A 22,868-nucleotide genomic window follows, 5' to 3' on the forward strand; every position below is an offset into this window, starting at 1 on the left:
AGGGCGCAGCGTTACAGTCGCGCCCAGAAGCCGCAGCTCATCTCCGCGTCTCACAGCCGTCCACCAGGTGTTAGTGCAAGTGTCGCCTCACTGGGCAGTGCAGATGTGTCCATTTTAGCTTGCAGACGATGACGTGTAGCAATTTATGAGCTAACGCAGGTGGAATGTTTTACCGTGCGTATCTGCTAGATACTGCCTCTCATACGGTGGAGAGGCTCACTCCTTCTCGTGTCTCGTTCTCTGCACACGAGTTGCCCCTGGCATCGATATAGCACGGGTTTGCTAGCGTCAGCGAAGTCAATATTACACGAATCGAGTCGACATGTTTGCTTGTTACGATGACGGAAGCAGAAGAAATGTGTGTGGAACTTCACTGCATCGCCTGCTCGCCTTTCAGCGCCCCTGTGTCTTATCAGACGAAGGTGACTGTGAAACTGGCAACGAGGCAGACGTGAACGAACACATGCAAATGGCCGCCTTGAACGTCAGCCGAAATAGCTCAGTTGGGAGAGCGTTAGACTGAAGATCTAAAGGTCCCTGGTTCGATCCCGGGTTTCGGCAGGTATTCATTTTGATGCGACGCCAATGGAATTACTCTGCGTTTGTGATAATGCAACTACCGCTGACAACAAAAATGACTCTCTCCTGTAGCTGTTCTGGTTGCCTAGTGCATGCCGTAAGAGGAACTCACTAGACAACTAACTCCCTTAGAAGCAAAAGGATTAAAAATATCCTACCGACTGCATTCCTTTTTCTGTGTCAGGTGGTGAAGAACGTCTTCAACGGAACCGTGAAATGAGCGAAAACGTGGGAAACATTGCATTCGAAATGCTTGTGAATTTTCCAATTGCCCAGTGAGTGTCGACAAAACACGTAAATTCTCTGCTCCAACGTATGAGACGTAACAACTGGTGCAATTTGTTGTTGCATCATGTGCCAGCAGTCTTCGATAGTGTGTTACGAGCTTAGCGCGATAAGTTTGTAGACAGCATTTAGGCGACGTTTTATTAGTAACAGCCCCATACAGCGATTGCACAACAGTAAAGGACATGAGTCAATGTATAGTTGTGCATCGTGGGAGGTTTCACAGCGTCGTGTGAGCCCGGATAGCTCAGTCGGTAGAGCATTAGGCGTTTAAGCTGAGGGTCCAGGGTTCAAGTCCCTGTCCAGGTGGAGATTTTAATACTTTGGTAGCGATTCGTCTGGTAGCGCTGGAAACGTTACGGAAAATAATGCAGCTACGCCGTTTTCTGACACCACAGTGCTTTAAACGGTAGCAGTTGCACCGCGCTAACGGCAGTCGTGGCCGAGTGGTTAAGGCGTCCGACTCGAAATCAGATTCCCTGTGGGAGCGTAGGTTCGAATCCTACCGGCTGCGTGCGATTTTGCGTAAAGAGGAGCAAACATTTTCGCACACATGTGACATGCGTGGGCGAATGCGGGTGCAAACCAGTGACGCCATTCTCAACAAGACGAAAATTTCCGTTTTAAGAATACTGAGTTTTCGCGACGACCGCTGCTTACTGTGGCTATCGGTTCACCTCACACTGACGCTGGTACTGCAGCACAGATGTGCTCGAAAGTGATGGAGAGAGCGAACATTTCAGATTCTTTTTAAGAATCGCAATTTCAATCATTCGAGTGCGGCAAAAGCAGTGGTGCAGCGTTTCTTTTCTTAAGATCTCGCAGCTGCTTGGAGGTATGTCCATCGTTTTAAGGCGCCAGAAAACTAGCGTCAGCGGTGCGTCAGTGGGAAGTCGGTGAAGTCGCCATTGGAGCCATAAGCCAGTAATTACGACATGCGAATCACTCGCACACCACGCAGCTGTACGATAATGCTCGTGCGTGGGCCCGCATAGCTGAGTCGGTAGAGCGTTAGGGTCCTGGGTTCAAGTCCCTGTCTGGGCGAAAATGACTACACTTTCGTAGCGGCTAATGGAAACCCTAGAGAAAAGAGTGAGGCCACGCCGTTTTGTGCCATCAGATTGCTTCTGAAGATGGCGGTTTCACTTGTCGGGAGTCGCTTCCGCCACCGGCAGTCGTGGCCGAGTGGTTAAGGCGTCTGACTTGAAATCAGATTCCCTCTGGGAGCGTAGGTTCGAGTCCTGCCGGCTGCGAAAATTTTCTCGCTCTCAAAAGGCGGACGTTCAGCTGCATCCTAGCAGTTGCGTCACTACTAAACACGTGGGTCACCAGCAATGTACAGTGTTATTTGATCCAGGGCGCAGCGTTACAGTCGCGCCCAGAAGCCGCAGCTCATCTCCGCGTCTCACAGCCGTCCACCAGGTGTTAGTGCAAGTGTCGCCTCACTGGGCAGTGCAGATGTGTCCATTTTAGCTTGCAGACGATGACGTGTAGCAATTTATGAGCTAACGCAGGTGGAATGTTTTACCGTGCGTATCTGCTAGATACTGCCTCTCATACGGTGGAGAGGCTCACTCCTTCTCGTGTCTCGTTCTCTGCACACGAGTTGCCCCTGGCATCGATATAGCACGGGTTTGCTAGCGTCAGCGAAGTCAATATTACACGAATCGAGTCGACATGTTTGCTTGTTACGATGACGGAAGCAGAAGAAATGTGTGTGGAACTTCACTGCATCGCCTGCTCGCCTTTCAGCGCCCCTGTGTCTTATCAGACGAAGGTGACTGTGAAACTGGCAACGAGGCAGACGTGAACGAACACATGCAAATGGCCGCCTTGAACGTCAGCCGAAATAGCTCAGTTGGGAGAGCGTTAGACTGAAGATCTAAAGGTCCCTGGTTCGATCCCGGGTTTCGGCAGGTATTCATTTTGATGCGACGCCAATGGAATTACTCTGCGTTTGTGATAATGCAACTACCGCTGACAACAAAAATGACTCTCTCCTGTAGCTGTTCTGGTTGCCTAGTGCATGCCGTAAGAGGAACTCACTAGACAACTAACTCCCTTAGAAGCAAAAGGATTAAAAATATCCTACCGACTGCATTCCTTTTTCTGTGTCAGGTGGTGAAGAACGTCTTCAACGGAACCGTGAAATGAGCGAAAACGTGGGAAACATTGCATTCGAAATGCTTGTGAATTTTCCAATTGCCCAGTGAGTGTCGACAAAACACGTAAATTCCCTGCTCCAACGTATGAGACGTAACAACTGGTGCAATTTGTTGTTGCATCATGTGCCAGCAGTCTTCGATAGTGTGTTACGAGCTTAGCGCGATAAGTTTGTAGACAGCATTTAGGCGACGTTTTATTAGTAACAGCCCCATACAGCGATTGCACAACAGTAAAGGACATGAGTCAATGTATAGTTGTGCATCGTGGGAGGTTTCACAGCGTCGTGTGAGCCCGGATAGCTCAGTCGGTAGAGCATTAGGCGTTTAAGCTGAGGGTCCAGGGTTCAAGTCCCTGTCCAGGTGGAGATTTTAATACTTTGGTAGCGATTCGTCTGGTAGCGCTGGAAACGTTACGGAAAATAATGCAGCTACGCCGTTTTCTGACACCACAGTGCTTTAAACGGTAGCAGTTGCACCGCGCTAACGGCAGTCGTGGCCGAGTGGTTAAGGCGTCCGACTCGAAATCAGATTCCCTGTGGGAGCGTAGGTTCGAATCCTACCGGCTGCGTGCGATTTTGCGTAAAGAGGAGCAAACATTTTCGCACACATGTGACATGCGTGGGCGAATGCGGGTGCAAACCAGTGACGCCATTCTCAACAAGACGAAAATTTCCGTTTTAAGAATACTGAGTTTTCGCGACGACCGCTGCTTACTGTGGCTATCGGTTCACCTCACACTGACGCTGGTACTGCAGCACAGATGTGCTCGAAAGTGATGGAGAGAGCGAACATTTCAGATTCTTTTTAAGAATCGCAATTTCAATCATTCGAGTGCGGCAAAAGCAGTGGTGCAGCGTTTCTTTTCTTAAGATCTCGCAGCTGCTTGGAGGTATGTCCATCGTTTTAAGGCGCCAGAAAACTAGCGTCAGCGGTGCGTCAGTGGGAAGTCGGTGAAGTCGCCATTGGAGCCATAAGCCAGTAATTACGACATGCGAATCACTCGCACACCACGCAGCTGTACGATAATGCTCGTGCGTGGGCCCGCATAGCTGAGTCGGTAGAGCGTTAGGGTCCTGGGTTCAAGTCCCTGTCTGGGCGAAAATGACTACACTTTCGTAGCGGCTAATGGAAACCCTAGAGAAAAGAGTGAGGCCACGCCGTTTTGTGCCATCAGATTGCTTCTGAAGATGGCGGTTTCACTTGTCGGGAGTCGCTTCCGCCACCGGCAGTCGTGGCCGAGTGGTTAAGGCGTCTGACTTGAAATCAGATTCCCTCTGGGAGCGTAGGTTCGAGTCCTGCCGGCTGCGAAAATTTTCTCGCTCTCAAAAGGCGGACGTTCAGCTGCATCCTAGCAGTTGCGTCACTACTAAACACGTGGGTCACCAGCAATGTACAGTGTTATTTGATCCAGGGCGCAGCGTTACAGTCGCGCCCAGAAGCCGCAGCTCATCTCCGCGTCTCACAGCCGTCCACCAGGTGTTAGTGCAAGTGTCGCCTCACTGGGCAGTGCAGATGTGTCCATTTTAGCTTGCAGACGATGACGTGTAGCAATTTATGAGCTAACGCAGGTGGAATGTTTTACCGTGCGTATCTGCTAGATACTGCCTCTCATACGGTGGAGAGGCTCACTCCTTCTCGTGTCTCGTTCTCTGCACACGAGTTGCCCCTGGCATCGATATAGCACGGGTTTGCTAGCGTCAGCGAAGTCAATATTACACGAATCGAGTCGACATGTTTGCTTGTTACGATGACGGAAGCAGAAGAAATGTGTGTGGAACTTCACTGCATCGCCTGCTCGCCTTTCAGCGCCCCTGTGTCTTATCAGACGAAGGTGACTGTGAAACTGGCAACGAGGCAGACGTGAACGAACACATGCAAATGGCCGCCTTGAACGTCAGCCGAAATAGCTCAGTTGGGAGAGCGTTAGACTGAAGATCTAAAGGTCCCTGGTTCGATCCCGGGTTTCGGCAGGTATTCATTTTGATGCGACGCCAATGGAATTACTCTGCGTTTGTGATAATGCAACTACCGCTGACAACAAAAATGACTCTCTCCTGTAGCTGTTCTGGTTGCCTAGTGCATGCCGTAAGAGGAACTCACTAGACAACTAACTCCCTTAGAAGCAAAAGGATTAAAAATATCCTACCGACTGCATTCCTTTTTCTGTGTCAGGTGGTGAAGAACGTCTTCAACGGAACCGTGAAATGAGCGAAAACGTGGGAAACATTGCATTCGAAATGCTTGTGAATTTTCCAATTGCCCAGTGAGTGTCGACAAAACACGTAAATTCTCTGCTCCAACGTATGAGACGTAACAACTGGTGCAATTTGTTGTTGCATCATGTGCCAGCAGTCTTCGATAGTGTGTTACGAGCTTAGCGCGATAAGTTTGTAGACAGCATTTAGGCGACGTTTTATTAGTAACAGCCCCATACAGCGATTGCACAACAGTAAAGGACATGAGTCAATGTATAGTTGTGCATCGTGGGAGGTTTCACAGCGTCGTGTGAGCCCGGATAGCTCAGTCGGTAGAGCATTAGGCGTTTAAGCTGAGGGTCCAGGGTTCAAGTCCCTGTCCAGGTGGAGATTTTAATACTTTGGTAGCGATTCGTCTGGTAGCGCTGGAAACGTTACGGAAAATAATGCAGCTACGCCGTTTTCTGACACCACAGTGCTTTAAACGGTAGCAGTTGCACCGCGCTAACGGCAGTCGTGGCCGAGTGGTTGCGGCGAGCGGACGTGCCCGTCGCGAGCTCCGCTTGCAGCTGTGTTTACATCGTTGGCCGTCGTGGTTTGCAGCGGCCTGGTGTCTATACTCAGCGTGTTTCTTCTCTTTTTGTAAGTTTTTCAAGGATTTATTGTGGAAAATGGTGTCGTACAACCGGTCTAATACTATTCAGTTGTTGTTTGATCGCGAATTTCCGCGTCCCACGGCTTTTGAAATACATCATTGGATCCGATCGGAATTGCAAATAGACCCAGCTTTGCTTGACGGTGTTCATTTAGATTTTATTGTTAATTCCGTGTTTTTGAAACTCCTTGATAGTGAACTATGTGAGCGTTTGGTGGCCGTCAATGGCGGGGTTCGGAAGTTTAAACATGCTGATGGGACTATTAGTGACGTGCAGGTTCTACATGCCGGTTATGGTGTACGAAATGTGAAGGTTTTCCATCTGCCTTTTGAAGTGCCCTTGGATGAAATTCGCCGTGCATTAAGTTTATATGGGACTATCTTTGCTGTCACTAAAGATTATTGGTCGTCCGCGTATGTTTATCAATGTGATAACGGCGTCCGTACTGTGCGGATGGACTTAAAGAAACACATTCCGTCATTCGTTATCATAGGCGGCCATAGGGCTTTCATCTCCTACACCGGCCAACCTCCAACGTGTTCTCTCTGTCATTCTACTGAACATATGCGGAATTCTTGTCCCCGTCGGCGCCCTGTGCAGTTGCCCCTAGAAAACTCAGGTAGTTACGCAGGTGCCCTTCTTAGAGGTTCTCCGCCACCGGCTGACTCGTTAGTTCGTGAACCGGTTGTAGCGGGTATGTCTATTCTTCCTAGTGTACCTGTTGTTCCACATACGCCTGTTGTTGACAATGTCCCTGACGTTAGCACTGAATGTCGTCCGACCAACCGTTCTGCTCCGTTGCAGGAGACGACTTCCGTGACTTCACTTGATAATGAACGTGTTCAGAGCATTCCGGAATCAGGTGCTATTACTGTCGCCGTTTGCGACACCGCGCCTGCCTCACCGGTTCTACAGTGTCCAACGTCCTCCCCACGTGATGCTGCTACTTCAGTGCCTGTTGTGTCGGACATCCCTGCTGGGGATTGTGCACTTACTGCCACTCCTGACAAGGTCGCGGACTCCAACCCATCCCCCAGTAACGTGACTGCTCCAGCGAATACCTTGCACCTTTCTCCGCCTCAAGTGGAGAACTTGGTTATGGATGTAGAACAGCACTCTGTTGCCTCCGTACGGAACGTAAAGACCAAGTTGCAGGATACTGACTTTGCCACGCAACGAGAAAAACGTGTGCGAGAACAAAGTCGGAAACTTAAGGGTATGCTAGGAAAGGGTACCGGCGGCCGGGAAATTTCGCCCCCTTCGAAAAAGATTAGTACTGACACGGAATCTCGTAAACAGCGCAATTCGCAGACTCGCGCGTCCAGGAAAACCGCGTCGGGTGACCCTACCGGCGGCAGTCTGTCGGACGGAGACACGACCAATCCTACGCCGCTCTCCTGGGCGGACGATGAAGACATGTAACTGCCACGGTACCCTGCTTTCCGTCTCCGGTGCGCCTGCACCTTGCCGGTGACTCCCTTTCAAAAAATTTATCTGTGTGCCCTACACCCATGCGTCCTGTAGCCACATGGTTAAAATAGCCACGTTAAATATCAACTGTATTGCGGCTCCTCAGAAATTGCAAGTCTTGGCAAATTTTATCCAACATTGTCGGTTTGATTTTATTTTTCTGCAGGAAGTGAGCGTTGTGTGCCTTGATGTTTTAACGGGGTATTCCGCCATTTATAATGTCGACCCGGAAGCTCGGTGTGGTACCGCTATTTTATATAAGTCTGCAGTAGCGCCCACGCGCGTCCAACGACTACCGACCGGCAGGGGGATCTCGTGCGTTATCGGAGGCCTGCAACTAGTTAACATTTACGCTCCGTCTGGCACTAGTTTCAAGAGGGCGAGAGCGAGATTTTTCATTGAAGATGTACCCACCTTGATTGGTAGCCCGACGCTGCCCGTCGTGTTGGGGGGCGATTTTAATTGCGTGGTCGCGGACAGTGATCAGTTTCCTACGGCTCATAAGTGCGTTGACCTTGATCGTCTGATTGCAAGCTTCCAGTTAGCGGATGTGTGGCGTGTCCTCTATCCTCAACAGCAAGCTTTTACGTATTTCTATCGAAATGGGGCTAGTAGACTTGATAGGTTCTATGTGTCGACCTGCATAGCAGATCACCTAATCAGTGCTGACGTTGCCCCTGTCTGTTTTTCCGATCACTGCGCCTTCTTCTGTGCCCTTCGCGCGCCGCAACTCCACCAGTTACGTCGATCTCGGGTGTGGAAGTTTAACGTGACTCATGTCCGTGCCCCCTCGTTGCGTCGGCAGATTCACGATACGCTCTCTTCCTGCGGCGAAAAGCTGGCTAACTATGCCTCGGTTGTCAATTGGTGGGTTCACCTGGCCAAACCGTCCATCCGTGCTGTTTTAAAGTGTTTTAGCGCCGAAGCTGCGCTGTGGAAACATAGAACCACTGAATTTTATTATCAGATTTTAAAAGATGCCGTCTCTCTACCAGATATTGTTGATGAGCAATTTATGCTTCAGTTAAAGGCTGTGAAAGCTCAAATTTTTAAATTGCAGGCCCAAGATTTTCAGGGCTCCTTACTTAGAAGCCGCTGTGTAGGGACGTTTGATGAGTCACCGACTATTCACCGTATCGAAAGAGAGCGGAGTCGGGGTGCTACTAAATTTATTCGGTGTCTTAGACTGGAGACTGGGGAGCGACTCACCACTGAGAGGGACATTCGTGCGCACATTTTTGCCCATTTTAGTGCCGCGTTCCAGCGTAGCGACCACGATAGGGCGGCCGCACATGTCCTCATAGGTGAAATGCGGAACCTGCTTACACGTGAGGACAATGACACCCTCCTTTCCGCCATCACGACGGAGGACATGAGCGGTGCACTCCGTTCGTCTGCTCGACACAAGTCCCCAGGCCCTGACGGAATTCCTTTAGAATTCTACCTCGAGTTCTGGGATCTCTTAGAACCTATCCTCACAAAGGTCGCAAATGAATTGTTGAGTGGCCTTCCGTGTCCGGCAGAGTTCCTAGAGGGTATAGTCATTCTTCTCCCTAAGACCGCTGGGGCTGACAAAGTTGAAAACTTCCGCCCTATCACGCTGTTGAACAGTGACTACAAGCTTTTCAGCAAATGCGTCGCAACCAGGCTGCACACTGTGATGCGAAAAATCATTAGCCCTTTCCAGATGTGCGCTGTGACAGGGAGGGGTATCCTTGCCGCCGTGAGCACGTATAGGGACGTCGTGGCTCACACTGCTGCCACACGGACTCCAGGGGCGATTCTGTCGATTGACTTTAGGAAGGCTTTTGATAGGATTAACCACGATTACCTCTTTGCCTTGTTAGGTCACATCGGCTTTCATATGAACTTTGTCTCCGCTCTTGAAAATGTCCTAACGAGAGCGTCTTCTCGCATTCTGATAAATGGCACCCTTTCGGCTCCCTTTAGGATCGCACGGTCTGTGCGGCAAGGATGTCCCCTCTCTATGTCCCTCTTTGTTATCGCTCTTGACCCCCTCCTCCGCCGAATTGGGCGCACTGTCAGTGGGATCGATGTAGAGGGTGTACGGGCGTCGTGCATTGCGTACGCCGACGATGTCGGCGTCTTTATACGACACGAAAAGGACATCCCTTTAGTTAAACCTGTGTTCCGTCTTTTTGCCCAGGCTACCGGTGCGGAACTGAACCCGCATAAAACAGTGCTACTCCCAATAGGTGCCTGTCGCAACTATGCTGCCGATTCGTGGTACACCATAGCTGCCTCCCACATGATGCTCGGCATTCAATTCTTTGCTTGCCCCATAAAGATGGCCGCTCATAACTGGCGCCGTATTTCCACAACTGTCAAAGGTCTCATGGTTCGTCACGCCACCCGGAAATTACATCTTCTACAGCGTGTTGAGTTGATCAATGTTCACATTTTGGCTAAAGCGTGGTATGTGGCTCAAGTGCTCAACGTCCCACCTCCGTTGGCACGCACGATCAGCCAAGCTGCACACTGGCTGCTGTGGCGTGGCCATATTTTCAAGGTGAAACTTGCCACATGTACCCAGCCTCCGTCTCGCGGAGGACTAGGTCTCGTAGATGTCAGAAAGAAATGTTCTGCCCTGCTAGTCAACAGAATTGCCACCATTGTCGAGAATAGCCCCCACAGTACGACGGCTGCCCTCTTCCGCGCCCATGAGCCCCTTTCTGACAGTGCACCGATCAATGTCTCGCGGATACCTTACAAGCTTGCTGCATTCAGAGATTTTTTCTTGTCCCGCAGTTATCATGTTTCACTAGCTCGAGACCGCAGGACGCGGTCTGCCACCTCTTTGTATCGTGAGATGATTGGTTTGTCACCACCGAATAACTTAGTCCGTCAATGTCCCCACAACAACTGGGTTCTTGTTTGGCAAAACGTCAGCAACAAGTTGTTACCGGCGGAAGTGCGAAGCACGTGGTATACGGTCATCACTCGCACTGTGACAACCAACGACCGACTGGCGACTATTCACCTAATTCCGTCCTCTAAGTGCGAGTACTGTGACGAAAGGGGTACCCTTGAGCATCGGTTTCTTTGCAGAACCACACGAGATGTGTGGGCTATTTCCTGCGACATGCTCGCACTCATTAACAGGACTGACAAGCGGTCTTTTTCGCCGCTGACGGCTGTCATCCCCGACATTAAACCCTTTCCGCCATCTAAGCGAAATGCTACAATGTGGATTTTAGGGCATACCACCTACGCTATATTTGCCAAGAATATAATTGATCCAGTCGACTACTTGTTTTATCTGTGGGAGCGCCATGAAACGCTCCGGAGAACAGCCTCATATCAGAGATGCTTTCAGCGCTTTCTACAAATCCCCATTGAACAGCAATTTCGGAAAGTCTTCAATCTGGCACCGACTGTTTTCCACTCTTAATGACGACGTCGATCATGGTCCTGCAATGTGAACGGAAGTAATAGCGTGTTGACGTTACGAAAGAACTCAGAAACAGAAAACTGAAGAACAAACTAGAAACACATTGAAATGACAAATAAATGGAATACAGCATTATTTTCTTTCTTCTTTTTCTTTGACTGTTTTCGTAACTTTCCTTTTTCCTTTCTTTGCGATTGGAACGCACTTTCGTTTTATTTAGAGTGTGCTTTTTTACTCCCTTTCGAGAGCTTAGTCTTCCTTTCTTTCAATATGTCTTTCGCTTTCTTCTTTCCTACGGGGATCGCTTGCTTTAAAGTTCTATGTTGCCAATTTGCTCGCTTCTTTACGTGAAGACAGCACACTCAAAATCTTCCACTCCTTTCACATTCCTTTCCAAGAGAGGTGTTTTGTTTGTAGTTGCCAAATTATGTGCCATTTCATTTTCTTTTTTCCGTTATGGGGAAATAGAATTTGCTCATTTTTCTCTCAGGTCCGTTACTTAATTTCATGTCCCGGCAGAGTTGCGGGCTTCTAAGTTCTTCGTGTTTTCTTTTTCTTTTCCCACTGCACTCCTTGTCGTTCTCTTCCAGCAGGAAACGCTGCCTTTCTATCGTTTTGGGGCGATGATTTCGTTTCCTTTATGGCTCCAATTATTTCTTTCCTCTTTCCCCAGCCAATGAGCTACCATGTTAAGTTCCCCACTCTTTACCACGCCAGTCGGCAAATAATAAATCAAAAACAAACAAACGAATATTTACAACAATTTAAAAGTAAAAATTTAAAATAAATCCACTTCAGTAGCCAAAAAAAAAAAAAAAAAAAAAAAAAAAAAAAAAAAAAAAATAAAAACAACACAAAACCAGTTACCTACGCTAACTCAGGAGGCGACTGAGTGACGGGTCTGGGGGAGACATTGTGGCCAGGCCTCGGGACATTCGACCCCTGCCCTCTTTGCCTCTGCCTGCCTGTTGCTCTCGTTGCATCCATTTAAAAACAAAAAAAAAAAAAAAAAAAAAAAAAAAAAAAAAAAAAAAAAAAAAAAAAAATCCTACCGGCTGCGTGCGATTTTGCGTACAGTAAAAAAAAAAAAAAAAAAAAAAAAAAAAAAAAAAAGTCCTACCGACTGCGTCTCTTTTTTTTATTTTTTTGTTTAAGAAGAAGGAGCAGAAAAAAAAAAGGAAACTAAATAAAACAAAAAGAACAAAAAAAAAAAAAAAAAAAATAAATAAAAAAAATAAAAAAAAAGAGAAAAAAAAAAAAAAAAAAATGAAAAAAAAAAAAAATCCTACCGGCTGCGTGCGATTTTGCGTAAAGAGGAGCAAAAATTTTCGCACACATGTGACATGCGTGGGCGAATGCGGGTGCAAACCAGTGACGCCATTCTCAACAAGACGAAAGTTTTCGTTTAAGAATATTGAGTTTCGCGACGACCGCTGCTTACTGTGGCCATCGGTTCACCTCGCACTGACGCTGGGACTGCAGAAAGCCGTCGCTGAGATCGTGAGTACACAGATGTGCTCGAAAGTGTTGGACAGAGCGAACATTCAATTCTTTTTAAGAATCGCAATTGAATCATTCGAGTGCGGCGAAGGCAGTGGTGCAGCGCTTCTTTTCTTAAGATCTCGCAGCTGCTTGGAGGTATGTCCATCGTTTTAAGACGACAGAAAACTAGCGTCAGCGGTGCGTCAGTGGGAAGTCGGTGAAGTCGCCATTGGAGCCATAAGCCAGTAATTACAACAAGCGAATCACTCGCTCACCACGCAGCTGTACGATAATGCTCGTGCGTGGGCCCGCATAGCTGAGTCGGTAGAGCGTTAGGTTTTCAACCAAAGGGTCCTGGGTTCAAAAAAAAAAAAAAAAAAAAAAAAAAAAAAAAAAAAAAAAAAGTCCTGCCGGCTGCGAAAATTTTCTCGCTCTCAAAAGGCGGACGTTCAGCTGCATCCTAGCAGTTGCGTCACTACTAAACACGTGGGTCACCAGCAATGTACAGTGTTATTTGATCCAGGGCGCAGCGTTACAGTCGCGCCCAGAAGCCGCAGCTCATCTCCGCGTCTCACAGCCGTCCACCAGGTGTTAGTGCAAGTGTCGCCTCACTGGGCAGTGCAGATGTGTCCATTTTAGCTTGCAGACGATGACGTGTAGCAATTTATGAGCTAACGCAGGTGGAATGTTTTACCGTGCGTATCTGCTAGATACTGCCTCTCATACGGTGGAGAGGCTCACTCCTTCTCGTGTCTCGTTCTCTGCACACGAGTTGCCCCTGGCATCGATATAGCACGGGTTTGCTAGCGTCAGCGAAGTCAATATTACACGAATCGAGTCGACATGTTTGCTTGTTACGATGACGGAAGCAGAAGAAATGTGTGTGGAACTTCACTGCATCGCCTGCTCGCCTTTCAGCGCCCCTGTGTCTTATCAGACGAAGGTGACTGTGAAACTGGCAACGAGGCAGACGTGAACGAACACATGCAAATGGCCGCCTTGAACGTCAGCCGAAATAGCTCAGTTGGGAGAGCGTTAGACTGAAGATCTAAAGGTCCCTGGTTCGATCCCGGGTTTCGGCAGGTATTCATTTTGATGCGACGCCAATGGAATTACTCTGCGTTTGTGATAATGCAACTACCGCTGACAACAAAAATGACTCTCTCCTGTAGCTGTTCTGGTTGCCTAGTGCATGCCGTAAGAGGAACTCACTAGACAACTAACTCCCTTAGAAGCAAAAGGATTAAAAATATCCTACCGACTGCATTCCTTTTTCTGTGTCAGGTGGTGAAGAACGTCTTCAACGGAACCGTGAAATGAGCGAAAACGTGGGAAACATTGCATTCGAAATGCTTGTGAATTTTCCAATTGCCCAGTGAGTGTCGACAAAACACGTAAATTCTCTGCTCCAACGTATGAGACGTAACAACTGGTGCAATTTGTTGTTGCATCATGTGCCAGCAGTCTTCGATAGTGTGTTACGAGCTTAGCGCGATAAGTTTGTAGACAGCATTTAGGCGACGTTTTATTAGTAACAGCCCCATACAGCGATTGCACAACAGTAAAGGACATGAGTCAATGTATAGTTGTGCATCGTGGGAGGTTTCACAGCGTCGTGTGAGCCCGGATAGCTCAGTCGGTAGAGCATTAGGCGTTTAAGCTGAGGGTCCAGGGTTCAAGTCCCTGTCCAGGTGGAGATTTTAATACTTTGGTAGCGATTCGTCTGGTAGCGCTGGAAACGTTACGGAAAATAATGCAGCTACGCCGTTTTCTGACACCACAGTGCTTTAAACGGTAGCAGTTGCACCGCGCTAACGGCAGTCGTGGCCGAGTGGTTAAGGCGTCCGACTCGAAATCAGATTCCCTGTGGGAGCGTAGGTTCGAATCCTACCGGCTGCGTGCGATTTTGCGTAAAGAGGAGCAAACATTTTCGCACACATGTGACATGCGTGGGCGAATGCGGGTGCAAACCAGTGACGCCATTCTCAACAAGACGAAAATTTCCGTTTTAAGAATACTGAGTTTTCGCGACGACCGCTGCTTACTGTGGCTATCGGTTCACCTCACACTGACGCTGGTACTGCAGCACAGATGTGCTCGAAAGTGATGGAGAGAGCGAACATTTCAGATTCTTTTTAAGAATCGCAATTTCAATCATTCGAGTGCGGCAAAAGCAGTGGTGCAGCGTTTTCTTTTCTTAAGATCTCGCAGCTGCTTGGAGGTATGTCCATCGTTTTAAGGCGCCAGAAAACTAGCGTCAGCGGTGCGTCAGTGGGAAGTCGGTGAAGTCGCCATTGGAGCCATAAGCCAGTAATTACGACATGCGAATCACTCGCACACCACGCAGCTGTACGATAATGCTCGTGCGTGGGCCCGCATAGCTGAGTCGGTAGAGCGTTAGGGTCCTGGGTTCAAGTCCCTGTCTGGGCGAAAATGACTACACTTTCGTAGCGGCTAATGGAAACCCTAGAGAAAAGAGTGAGGCCACGCCGTTTTGTGCCATCAGATTGCTTCTGAAGATGGCGGTTTCACTTGTCGGGAGTCGCTTCCGCCACCGGCAGTCGTGGCCGAGTGGTTAAGGCGTCTGACTTGAAATCAGATTCCCTCTGGGAGCGTAGGTTCGAGTCCTGCCGGCTGCGAAAATTTTCTCGCTCTCAAAAGGCGGACGTTCAGCTGCATCCTAGCAGTTGCGTCACTACTAAACACGTGGGTCACCAGCAATGTACAGTGTTATTTGATCCAGGGCGCAGCGTTACAGTCGCGCCCAGAAGCCGCAGCTCATCTCCGCGTCTCACAGCCGTCCACCAGGTGTTAGTGCAAGTGTCGCCTCACTGGGCAGTGCAGATGTGTCCATTTTAGCTTGCAGACGATGACGTGTAGCAATTTATGAGCTAACGCAGGTGGAATGTTTTACCGTGCGTATCTGCTAGATACTGCCTCTCATACGGTGGAGAGGCTCACTCCTTCTCGTGTCTCGTTCTCTGCACACGAGTTGCCCCTGGCATCGATATAGCACGGGTTTGCTAGCGTCAGCGAAGTCAATATTACACGAATCGAGTCGACATGTTTGCTTGTTACGATGACGGAAGCAGAAGAAATGTGTGTGGAACTTCACTGCATCGCCTGCTCGCCTTTCAGCGCCCCTGTGTCTTATCAGACGAAGGTGACTGTGAAACTGGCAACGAGGCAGACGTGAACGAACACATGCAAATGGCCGCCTTGAACGTCAGCCGAAATAGCTCAGTTGGGAGAGCGTTAGACTGAAGATCTAAAGGTCCCTGGTTCGATCCCGGGTTTCGGCAGGTATTCATTTTGATGCGACGCCAATGGAATTACTCTGCGTTTGTGATAATGCAACTACCGCTGACAACAAAAATGACTCTCTCCTGTAGCTGTTCTGGTTGCCTAGTGCATGCCGTAAGAGGAACTCACTAGACAACTAACTCCCTTAGAAGCAAAAGGATTAAAAATATCCTACCGACTGCATTCCTTTTTCTGTGTCAGGTGGTGAAGAACGTCTTCAACGGAACCGTGAAATGAGCGAAAACGTGGGAAACATTGCATTCGAAATGCTTGTGAATTTTCCAATTGCCCAGTGAGTGTCGACAAAACACGTAAATTCTCTGCTCCAACGTATGAGACGTAACAACTGGTGCAATTTGTTGTTGCATCATGTGCCAGCAGTCTTCGATAGTGTGTTACGAGCTTAGCGCGATAAGTTTGTAGACAGCATTTAGGCGACGTTTTATTAGTAACAGCCCCATACAGCGATTGCACAACAGTAAAGGACATGAGTCAATGTATAGTTGTGCATCGTGGGAGGTTTCACAGCGTCGTGTGAGCCCGGATAGCTCAGTCGGTAGAGCATTAGGCGTTTAAGCTGAGGGTCCAGGGTTCAAGTCCCTGTCCAGGTGGAGATTTTAATACTTTGGTAGCGATTCGTCTGGTAGCGCTGGAAACGTTACGGAAAATAATGCAGCTACGCCGTTTTCTGACACCACAGTGCTTTAAACGGTAGCAGTTGCACCGCGCTAACGGCAGTCGTGGCCGAGTGGTTAAGGCGTCCGACTCGAAATCAGATTCCCTGTGGGAGCGTAGGTTCGAATCCTACCGGCTGCGTGCGATTTTGCGTAAAGAGGAGCAAACATTTTCGCACACATGTGACATGCGTGGGCGAATGCGGGTGCAAACCAGTGACGCCATTCTCAACAAGACGAAAATTTCCGTTTTAAGAATACTGAGTTTTCGCGACGACCGCTGCTTACTGTGGCTATCGGTTCACCTCACACTGACGCTGGTACTGCAGCACAGATGTGCTCGAAAGTGATGGAGAGAGCGAACATTTCAGATTCTTTTTAAGAATCGCAATTTCAATCATTCGAGTGCGGCAAAAGCAGTGGTGCAGCGTTTCTTTTCTTAAGATCTCGCAGCTGCTTGGAGGTATGTCCATCGTTTTAAGGCGCCAGAAAACTAGCGTCAGCGGTGCGTCAGTGGGAAGTCGGTGAAGTCGCCATTGGAGCCATAAGCCAGTAATTACGACATGCGAATCACTCGCACACCACGCAGCTGTACGATAATGCTCGTGCGTGGGCCCGCATAGCTGAGTCGGTAGAGCGTTAGGGTCCTGGGTTCAAGTCCCTGTCTGGGCGAAAATGACTACACTTTCGTAGCGGCTAATGGAAACCCTAGAGAAAAGAGTGAGGCCACGCCGTTTTGTGCCATCAGATTGCTTCTGAAGATGGCGGTTTCACTTGTCGGGAGTCGCTTCCGCCACCGGCAGTCGTGGCCGAGTGGTTAAGGCGTCTGACTTGAAATCAGATTCCCTCTGGGAGCGTAGGTTCGAGTCCTGCCGGCTGCGAAAATTTTCTCGCTCTCAAAAGGCGGACGTTCAGCTGCATCCTAGCAGTTGCGTCACTACTAAACACGTGGGTCACCAGCAATGTACAGTGTTATTTGATCCAGGGCGCAGCGTTACAGTCGCGCCCAGAAGCCGCAGCTCATCTCCGCGTCTCACAGCCGTCCACCAGGTGTTAGTGCAAGTGTCGCCTCACTGGGCAGTGCAGATGTGTCCATTTTAGCTTGCAGACGATGACGTGTAGCAATTTATGAGCTAACGCAGGTGGAATGTTTTACCGTGCGTATCTGCTAGATACTGCCTCTCATACGGTGGAGAGGCTCACTCCTTCTCGTGTCTCGTTCTCTGCACACGAGTTGCCCCTGGCATCGATATAGCACGGGTTTGCTAGCGTCAGCGAAGTCAATATTACACGAATCGAGTCGACATGTTTGCTTGTTACGATGACGGAAGCAGAAGAAATGTGTGTGGAACTTCACTGCATCGCCTGCTCGCCTTTCAGCGCCCCTGTGTCTTATCAGACGAAGGTGACTGTGAAACTGGCAACGAGGCAGACGTGAACGAACACATGCAAATGGCCGCCTTGAACGTCAGCCGAAATAGCTCAGTTGGGAGAGCGTTAGACTGAAGATCTAAAGGTCCCTGGTTCGATCCCGGGTTTCGGCAGGTATTCATTTTGATGCGACGCCAATGGAATTACTCTGCGTTTGTGATAATGCAACTACCGCTGACAACAAAAATGACTCTCTCCTGTAGCTGTTCTGGTTGCCTAGTGCATGCCGTAAGAGGAACTCACTAGACAACTAACTCCCTTAGAAGCAAAAGGATTAAAAATATCCTACCGACTGCATTCCTTTTTCTGTGTCAGGTGGTGAAGAACGTCTTCAACGGAACCGTGAAATGAGCGAAAACGTGGGAAACATTGCATTCGAAATGCTTGTGAATTTTCCAATTGCCCAGTGAGTGTCGACAAAACACGTAAATTCTCTGCTCCAACGTATGAGACGTAACAACTGGTGCAATTTGTTGTTGCATCATGTGCCAGCAGTCTTCGATAGTGTGTTACGAGCTTAGCGCGATAAGTTTGTAGACAGCATTTAGGCGACGTTTTATTAGTAACAGCCCCATACAGCGATTGCACAACAGTAAAGGACATGAGTCAATGTATAGTTGTGCATCGTGGGAGGTTTCACAGCGTCGTGTGAGCCCGGATAGCTCAGTCGGTAGAGCATTAGGCGTTTAAGCTGAGGGTCCAGGGTTCAAGTCCCTGTCCAGGTGGAGATTTTAATACTTTGGTAGCGATTCGTCTGGTAGCGCTGGAAACGTTACGGAAAATAATGCAGCTACGCCGTTTTCTGACACCACAGTGCTTTAAACGGTAGCAGTTGCACCGCGCTAACGGCAGTCGTGGCCGAGTGGTTAAGGCGTCCGACTCGAAATCAGATTCCCTGTGGGAGCGTAGGTTCGAATCCTACCGGCTGCGTGCGATTTTGCGTAAAGAGGAGCAAACATTTTCGCACACATGTGACATGCGTGGGCGAATGCGGGTGCAAACCAGTGACGCCATTCTCAACAAGACGAAAATTTCCGTTTTAAGAATACTGAGTTTTCGCGACGACCGCTGCTTACTGTGGCTATCGGTTCACCTCACACTGACGCTGGTACTGCAGCACAGATGTGCTCGAAAGTGATGGAGAGAGCGAACATTTCAGATTCTTTTTAAGAATCGCAATTTCAATCATTCGAGTGCGGCAAAAGCAGTGGTGCAGCGTTTCTTTTCTTAAGATCTCGCAGCTGCTTGGAGGTATGTCCATCGTTTTAAGGCGCCAGAAAACTAGCGTCAGCGGTGCGTCAGTGGGAAGTCGGTGAAGTCGCCATTGGAGCCATAAGCCAGTAATTACGACATGCGAATCACTCGCACACCACGCAGCTGTACGATAATGCTCGTGCGTGGGCCCGCATAGCTGAGTCGGTAGAGCGTTAGGGTCCTGGGTTCAAGTCCCTGTCTGGGCGAAAATGACTACACTTTCGTAGCGGCTAATGGAAACCCTAGAGAAAAGAGTGAGGCCACGCCGTTTTGTGCCATCAGATTGCTTCTGAAGATGGCGGTTTCACTTGTCGGGAGTCGCTTCCGCCACCGGCAGTCGTGGCCGAGTGGTTAAGGCGTCTGACTTGAAATCAGATTCCCTCTGGGAGCGTAGGTTCGAGTCCTGCCGGCTGCGAAAATTTTCTCGCTCTCAAAAGGCGGACGTTCAGCTGCATCCTAGCAGTTGCGTCACTACTAAACACGTGGGTCACCAGCAATGTACAGTGTTATTTGATCCAGGGCGCAGCGTTACAGTCGCGCCCAGAAGCCGCAGCTCATCTCCGCGTCTCACAGCCGTCCACCAGGTGTTAGTGCAAGTGTCGCCTCACTGGGCAGTGCAGATGTGTCCATTTTAGCTTGCAGACGATGACGTGTAGCAATTTATGAGCTAACGCAGGTGGAATGTTTTACCGTGCGTATCTGCTAGATACTGCCTCTCATACGGTGGAGAGGCTCACTCCTTCTCGTGTCTCGTTCTCTGCACACGAGTTGCCCCTGGCATCGATATAGCACGGGTTTGCTAGCGTCAGCGAAGTCAATATTACACGAATCGAGTCGACATGTTTGCTTGTTACGATGACGGAAGCAGAAGAAATGTGTGTGGAACTTCACTGCATCGCCTGCTCGCCTTTCAGCGCCCCTGTGTCTTATCAGACGAAGGTGACTGTGAAACTGGCAACGAGGCAGACGTGAACGAACACATGCAAATGGCCGCCTTGAACGTCAGCCGAAATAGCTCAGTTGGGAGAGCGTTAGACTGAAGATCTAAAGGTCCCTGGTTCGATCCCGGGTTTCGGCAGGTATTCATTTTGATGCGACGCCAATGGAATTACTCTGCGTTTGTGATAATGCAACTACCGCTGACAACAAAAATGACTCTCTCCTGTAGCTGTTCTGGTTGCCTAGTGCATGCCGTAAGAGGAACTCACTAGACAACTAACTCCCTTAGAAGCAAAAGGATTAAAAATATCCTACCGACTGCATTCCTTTTTCTGTGTCAGGTGGTGAAGAACGTCTTCAACGGAACCGTGAAATGAGCGAAAACGTGGGAAACATTGCATTCGAAATGCTTGTGAATTTTCCAATTGCCCAGTGAGTGTCGACAAAACACGTAAATTCTCTGCTCCAACGTATGAGACGTAACAACTGGTGCAATTTGTTGTTGCATCATGTGCCAGCAGTCTTCGATAGTGTGTTACGAGCTTAGCGCGATAAGTTTGTAGACAGCATTTAGGCGACGTTTTATTAGTAACAGCCCCATACAGCGATTGCACAACAGTAAAGGACATGAGTCAATGTATAGTTGTGCATCGTGGGAGGTTTCACAGCGTCGTGTGAGCCCGGATAGCTCAGTCGGTAGAGCATTAGGCGTTTAAGCTGAGGGTCCAGGGTTCAAGTCCCTGTCCAGGTGGAGATTTTAATACTTTGGTAGCGATTCGTCTGGTAGCGCTGGAAACGTTACGGAAAATAATGCAGCTACGCCGTTTTCTGACACCACAGTGCTTTAAACGGTAGCAGTTGCACCGCGCTAACGGCAGTCGTGGCCGAGTGGTTAAGGCGTCCGACTCGAAATCAGATTCCCTGTGGGAGCGTAGGTTCGAATCCTACCGGCTGCGTGCGATTTTGCGTAAAGAGGAGCAAACATTTTCGCACACATGTGACATGCGTGGGCGAATGCGGGTGCAAACCAGTGACGCCATTCTCAACAAGACGAAAATTTCCGTTTTAAGAATACTGAGTTTTCGCGACGACCGCTGCTTACTGTGGCTATCGGTTCACCTCACACTGACGCTGGTACTGCAGCACAGATGTGCTCGAAAGTGATGGAGAGAGCGAACATTTCAGATTCTTTTTAAGAATCGCAATTTCAATCATTCGAGTGCGGCAAAAGCAGTGGTGCAGCGTTTCTTTTCTTAAGATCTCGCAGCTGCTTGGAGGTATGTCCATCGTTTTAAGGCGCCAGAAAACTAGCGTCAGCGGTGCGTCAGTGGGAAGTCGGTGAAGTCGCCATTGGAGCCATAAGCCAGTAATTACGACATGCGAATCACTCGCACACCACGCAGCTGTACGATAATGCTCGTGCGTGGGCCCGCATAGCTGAGTCGGTAGAGCGTTAGGGTCCTGGGTTCAAGTCCCTGTCTGGGCGAAAATGACTACACTTTCGTAGCGGCTAATGGAAACCCTAGAGAAAAGAGTGAGGCCACGCCGTTTTGTGCCATCAGATTGCTTCTGAAGATGGCGGTTTCACTTGTCGGGAGTCGCTTCCGCCACCGGCAGTCGTGGCCGAGTGGTTAAGGCGTCTGACTTGAAATCAGATTCCCTCTGGGAGCGTAGGTTCGAGTCCTGCCGGCTGCGAAAATTTTCTCGCTCTCAAAAGGCGGACGTTCAGCTGCATCCTAGCAGTTGCGTCACTACTAAACACGTGGGTCACCAGCAATGTACAGTGTTATTTGATCCAGGGCGCAGCGTTACAGTCGCGCCCAGAAGCCGCAGCTCATCTCCGCGTCTCACAGCCGTCCACCAGGTGTTAGTGCAAGTGTCGCCTCACTGGGCAGTGCAGATGTGTCCATTTTAGCTTGCAGACGATGACGTGTAGCAATTTATGAGCTAACGCAGGTGGAATGTTTTACCGTGCGTATCTGCTAGATACTGCCTCTCATACGGTGGAGAGGCTCACTCCTTCTCGTGTCTCGTTCTCTGCACACGAGTTGCCCCTGGCATCGATATAGCACGGGTTTGCTAGCGTCAGCGAAGTCAATATTACACGAATCGAGTCGACATGTTTGCTTGTTACGATGACGGAAGCAGAAGAAATGTGTGTGGAACTTCACTGCATCGCCTGCTCGCCTTTCAGCGCCCCTGTGTCTTATCAGACGAAGGTGACTGTGAAACTGGCAACGAGGCAGACGTGAACGAACACATGCAAATGGCCGCCTTGAACGTCAGCCGAAATAGCTCAGTTGGGAGAGCGTTAGACTGAAGATCTAAAGGTCCCTGGTTCGATCCCGGGTTTCGGCAGGTATTCATTTTGATGCGACGCCAATGGAATTACTCTGCGTTTGTGATAATGCAACTACCGCTGACAACAAAAATGACTCTCTCCTGTAGCTGTTCTGGTTGCCTAGTGCATGCCGTAAGAGGAACTCACTAGACAACTAACTCCCTTAGAAGCAAAAGGATTAAAAATATCCTACCGACTGCATTCCTTTTTCTGTGTCAGGTGGTGAAGAACGTCTTCAACGGAACCGTGAAATGAGCGAAAACGTGGGAAACATTGCATTCGAAATGCTTGTGAATTTTCCAATTGCCCAGTGAGTGTCGACAAAACACGTAAATTCTCTGCTCCAACGTATGAGACGTAACAACTGGTGCAATTTGTTGTTGCATCATGTGCCAGCAGTCTTCGATAGTGTGTTACGAGCTTAGCGCGATAAGTTTGTAGACAGCATTTAGGCGACGTTTTATTAGTAACAGCCCCATACAGCGATTGCACAACAGTAAAGGACATGAGTCAATGTATAGTTGTGCATCGTGGGAGGTTTCACAGCGTCGTGTGAGCCCGGATAGCTCAGTCGGTAGAGCATTAGGCGTTTAAGCTGAGGGTCCAGGGTTCAAGTCCCTGTCCAGGTGGAGATTTTAATACTTTGGTAGCGATTCGTCTGGTAGCGCTGGAAACGTTACGG

The 22,868-nt window shown here is 49.1% G+C and overlaps 28 non-coding genes across 28 annotated transcripts; all 28 read left to right on the plus strand.

Moving 5' to 3' along the window:
* Nucleotides 1–488: 488 nt before the first annotated feature.
* On the plus strand, nt 489–561 carry Trnaf-gaa. The gene has a single exon. It is a non-coding gene; the product is annotated as a tRNA-Phe (tRNA).
* Nucleotides 562–1,100: 539 nt separating this feature from the next.
* On the plus strand, nt 1,101–1,173 carry Trnak-uuu. Its single transcript has one exon. It is a non-coding gene; the product is annotated as a tRNA-Lys (tRNA).
* Nucleotides 1,174–1,296: 123 nt separating this feature from the next.
* Trnas-cga lies at nt 1,297–1,378 on the plus strand. The gene has a single exon. It is a non-coding gene; the product is annotated as a tRNA-Ser (tRNA).
* A 657-nt stretch (nt 1,379–2,035) lies between these two features.
* Nucleotides 2,036–2,117, plus strand: Trnas-uga. The gene has a single exon. It is a non-coding gene; the product is annotated as a tRNA-Ser (tRNA).
* A 590-nt stretch (nt 2,118–2,707) lies between these two features.
* Nucleotides 2,708–2,780, plus strand: Trnaf-gaa. The gene has a single exon. It is a non-coding gene; the product is annotated as a tRNA-Phe (tRNA).
* Nucleotides 2,781–3,319: 539 nt separating this feature from the next.
* Trnak-uuu lies at nt 3,320–3,392 on the plus strand. The gene has a single exon. It is a non-coding gene; the product is annotated as a tRNA-Lys (tRNA).
* Nucleotides 3,393–3,515: 123 nt separating this feature from the next.
* Trnas-cga lies at nt 3,516–3,597 on the plus strand. The gene has a single exon. It is a non-coding gene; the product is annotated as a tRNA-Ser (tRNA).
* A 657-nt stretch (nt 3,598–4,254) lies between these two features.
* Trnas-uga lies at nt 4,255–4,336 on the plus strand. The gene has a single exon. It is a non-coding gene; the product is annotated as a tRNA-Ser (tRNA).
* A 590-nt stretch (nt 4,337–4,926) lies between these two features.
* Nucleotides 4,927–4,999, plus strand: Trnaf-gaa. The gene has a single exon. It is a non-coding gene; the product is annotated as a tRNA-Phe (tRNA).
* Nucleotides 5,000–5,538: 539 nt separating this feature from the next.
* Trnak-uuu lies at nt 5,539–5,611 on the plus strand. The gene has a single exon. It is a non-coding gene; the product is annotated as a tRNA-Lys (tRNA).
* A 7,642-nt stretch (nt 5,612–13,253) lies between these two features.
* Trnaf-gaa lies at nt 13,254–13,326 on the plus strand. Its single transcript has one exon. It is a non-coding gene; the product is annotated as a tRNA-Phe (tRNA).
* Nucleotides 13,327–13,865: 539 nt separating this feature from the next.
* Nucleotides 13,866–13,938, plus strand: Trnak-uuu. The gene has a single exon. It is a non-coding gene; the product is annotated as a tRNA-Lys (tRNA).
* Nucleotides 13,939–14,061: 123 nt separating this feature from the next.
* Nucleotides 14,062–14,143, plus strand: Trnas-cga. The gene has a single exon. It is a non-coding gene; the product is annotated as a tRNA-Ser (tRNA).
* A 658-nt stretch (nt 14,144–14,801) lies between these two features.
* Nucleotides 14,802–14,883, plus strand: Trnas-uga. Its single transcript has one exon. It is a non-coding gene; the product is annotated as a tRNA-Ser (tRNA).
* Nucleotides 14,884–15,473: 590 nt separating this feature from the next.
* On the plus strand, nt 15,474–15,546 carry Trnaf-gaa. Its single transcript has one exon. It is a non-coding gene; the product is annotated as a tRNA-Phe (tRNA).
* A 539-nt stretch (nt 15,547–16,085) lies between these two features.
* Trnak-uuu lies at nt 16,086–16,158 on the plus strand. Its single transcript has one exon. It is a non-coding gene; the product is annotated as a tRNA-Lys (tRNA).
* Nucleotides 16,159–16,281: 123 nt separating this feature from the next.
* On the plus strand, nt 16,282–16,363 carry Trnas-cga. Its single transcript has one exon. It is a non-coding gene; the product is annotated as a tRNA-Ser (tRNA).
* Nucleotides 16,364–17,020: 657 nt separating this feature from the next.
* Trnas-uga lies at nt 17,021–17,102 on the plus strand. Its single transcript has one exon. It is a non-coding gene; the product is annotated as a tRNA-Ser (tRNA).
* A 590-nt stretch (nt 17,103–17,692) lies between these two features.
* Trnaf-gaa lies at nt 17,693–17,765 on the plus strand. Its single transcript has one exon. It is a non-coding gene; the product is annotated as a tRNA-Phe (tRNA).
* Nucleotides 17,766–18,304: 539 nt separating this feature from the next.
* Nucleotides 18,305–18,377, plus strand: Trnak-uuu. The gene has a single exon. It is a non-coding gene; the product is annotated as a tRNA-Lys (tRNA).
* A 123-nt stretch (nt 18,378–18,500) lies between these two features.
* Trnas-cga lies at nt 18,501–18,582 on the plus strand. The gene has a single exon. It is a non-coding gene; the product is annotated as a tRNA-Ser (tRNA).
* Nucleotides 18,583–19,239: 657 nt separating this feature from the next.
* On the plus strand, nt 19,240–19,321 carry Trnas-uga. Its single transcript has one exon. It is a non-coding gene; the product is annotated as a tRNA-Ser (tRNA).
* A 590-nt stretch (nt 19,322–19,911) lies between these two features.
* On the plus strand, nt 19,912–19,984 carry Trnaf-gaa. Its single transcript has one exon. It is a non-coding gene; the product is annotated as a tRNA-Phe (tRNA).
* Nucleotides 19,985–20,523: 539 nt separating this feature from the next.
* Trnak-uuu lies at nt 20,524–20,596 on the plus strand. Its single transcript has one exon. It is a non-coding gene; the product is annotated as a tRNA-Lys (tRNA).
* Nucleotides 20,597–20,719: 123 nt separating this feature from the next.
* Trnas-cga lies at nt 20,720–20,801 on the plus strand. The gene has a single exon. It is a non-coding gene; the product is annotated as a tRNA-Ser (tRNA).
* Nucleotides 20,802–21,458: 657 nt separating this feature from the next.
* Trnas-uga lies at nt 21,459–21,540 on the plus strand. Its single transcript has one exon. It is a non-coding gene; the product is annotated as a tRNA-Ser (tRNA).
* Nucleotides 21,541–22,130: 590 nt separating this feature from the next.
* On the plus strand, nt 22,131–22,203 carry Trnaf-gaa. The gene has a single exon. It is a non-coding gene; the product is annotated as a tRNA-Phe (tRNA).
* A 539-nt stretch (nt 22,204–22,742) lies between these two features.
* Trnak-uuu lies at nt 22,743–22,815 on the plus strand. The gene has a single exon. It is a non-coding gene; the product is annotated as a tRNA-Lys (tRNA).
* Nucleotides 22,816–22,868: the final 53 nt, after the last annotated feature.

Source organism: Schistocerca piceifrons, unplaced genomic scaffold, assembly GCF_021461385.2.
Source record: "Schistocerca piceifrons isolate TAMUIC-IGC-003096 unplaced genomic scaffold, iqSchPice1.1 HiC_scaffold_443, whole genome shotgun sequence".
Taxonomy (NCBI): Eukaryota; Metazoa; Arthropoda; class Insecta; order Orthoptera; family Acrididae; genus Schistocerca; species Schistocerca piceifrons.